The sequence below is a fragment of the Podarcis raffonei genome, chromosome W (assembly GCF_027172205.1).
Source record: "Podarcis raffonei isolate rPodRaf1 chromosome W, rPodRaf1.pri, whole genome shotgun sequence".
NCBI lineage: Eukaryota > Metazoa > Chordata > Lepidosauria > Squamata > Lacertidae > Podarcis > Podarcis raffonei.
Window position 1 is genome coordinate 16,392,146 of NC_070620.1, and position 2,509 is coordinate 16,394,654.

Genomic DNA, 2,509 nt, shown 5'->3' on the forward strand with positions numbered 1-2,509 from the left:
CACTTCTAGCCTTAACGGTTTAAGCATCATTAGGATACGTGGTTATATAGAAAACATAAAGAAAACATAAAGGTAAAACTCTTCCAGGTGGCCTAGCCACAGTACCACAGGCTACTGTGGGGGAGGATGTTAGGATATTGACGTTCCATTCCACCTTAAGAGGAACAGATATGTGGAGTTGTAGTATGTCACATGTCTGTTTACTTCCAACACAGTCTGCTGGGAACTTCCGTTTTGCTTGGACACGAAGGGAAGCAGACATGTTTTTTTCCTTTGTTCCTGAACTATGCTGAATAAACGCCTGTAAATATGGGACACTGCCTGCAGACATGTGCCCTGCTGTTGAGCTACTGAGAGGAAAACTGGGGGTAGAGAGAGTTCAGTCCCTCTCATCTGCCTGCTTCCTTTTCTGTCAAAGTCTTATTCCCACCCCACTCTACTTGATATGTAATTGGGACAGATCTGGGTTTGCCCACGTGAGCCTGTCCCATTCACCTCTTGTTTGTCCCTGGGTTTTCCTTAAGAAATTCTGCAGAATTAGACACCAGACAGTGCAAAGAATTCAGTTGTGATTCCTTCACTGCAGGAAGTTGGACTAGATGAAACTTGGGGCCCCCTCCAACTCTACAATTTTATGGTTCTATGAAAGGGCCAATTATTCATGAGCCATTCAAAATAGACATCAGGTGTGTATGTTATGTTCTCAGGAATTCCTACCTAAGTACGAATTGTCGAATTAAAACCCCAGAAGTAGAGCACCTGCTTTGCCTGCAGAAGGTCCTGAGTTCAATCCCTGGCATATCCAGGTAGGGCTGGGAATTTTCCCTGTCTCAAATCATGGAGAGCTGCTGCCAGTCAGTATGTTCATTACTGGGCTAGATGGACAAGTTGTCTGATTCAGTGTGCCACAGTTTCCTGTGTTCCTATGCTTGAGACAGGGGACTTGGTTTGGTGATTGACTATTTCCTGTAACCTTCGTACACATGCACCCACCCACAAATAGAGTACACACACATTTTTCTAACTAGTCAGCAGAGGGGAAGTGAGTCTGAGTCAACTGAAACAAGACAAAAGAAGACAACATCAGATGAAGAGATGAGATGAGCAGGAATGGGGAAATTTAGTTCAAACCTTCAACTGACATTAGGTGTTGTTAGTGTTGGGATACTGCCTGGGAGACGGGGGCATCAGGCAGGCCCCCAGCTGGCTCCAGACGATCACCGGTCTCCCATGGAACAGCACCAGTCAGTTAGTGACACGAGCCTCAGATATATTTAGAGACCTGTGCACACCCTGTCAGCAGAGTGTGTAAATCTCCACAACGGAAGAGGTGGACAGAGAGAGATTTGCAAGCATATTTATAGCATTTATTCAGCATAGTTCAGGAACAAAGGAAAACATGACTGCTTGCCTTCGAGTCCAGCAAAACAGCCACATAGCTAAAGCAACATACAACGGAAGTTCCCAGCAGACTGTGCTGGGAGTAAACAGGCATGTGATACACAAACGTCATGCCTGTACCCTTTTAAGGTGGAATGGAACTATATCCTAACAGTTAGGCCCACAGCATGGTGGGAGAGCATCAGTTTTTATGTGCAGAAGGTCACAGGATGAATCCTGAGCATCTCCTGGTAAGGCTGAGAGACAAGCCCCTCTCTGGAATCCTGGAGCATTGCTGCCTGTCAGTATTAGTAATAGTGAGCTAGATGGAACCATGAAGGTTGGTAAAAAGCAACTTCCTATCTTACAGGATCCCCCGTGTTTCAATCCAATGCTTTCCAAACAACCCTTTGTCTTTGCTGAAAGTCCTATGAAACCGGTAAGCGGCAAGATCTAAGTGTGTGTGTGTGTGTGTGTGTGTGTGTGTGTGTGAGAGAGAGAGAGAGAGAGAGAGAGAGAGAGAGAGAGAGAGAGAGAGAGGAGGGTAGCTTTCATTGCTTCAGTTAGCACTGAGGTTTCCTGTCAGGCTGTTTTCTTCTTGTTCTTTCTTTAAAACAGTAGAAATTCTCTGGAGGTCTGACAGGATTAAGGGGATTAATACATTAGTACATTATTACTGCTTTCATAGGAGATTTTCAAAGACTTTAAAGCTGCAATCCACTTGTCCTGTTATATAAAATGCACCATAACTGCCTTTAATTGCTCCGTTGTCACTAGGTATTGTGGCACAGAGAAGGCTGAGCAGTGAATATCTCCTATTGTTCAAAGATCCTGCTGGTGTGTGGTGCAGTGAGGAGGAGCTCAAGAACCTCTGTAATCTGGAAATTTGAAGTTTGACCCAAACGATCAAACGAATCAAGTTCTGCAGTGCAAACCTGTATATGTCTAATGAAAAGTAAGATCTATTGAACTCAATGCACATGCTCCCAGGTAAATGTGTACAGCTTGGGATTCTGAGCTTCTGAATGTTGATTGTAATGATAGGACATTGGTACCTTCTCCTCTTCTCTTCAATGCAAGGCACAATAATAATGGGACACACACACACACAAAACCCAGAGCCCTTTGA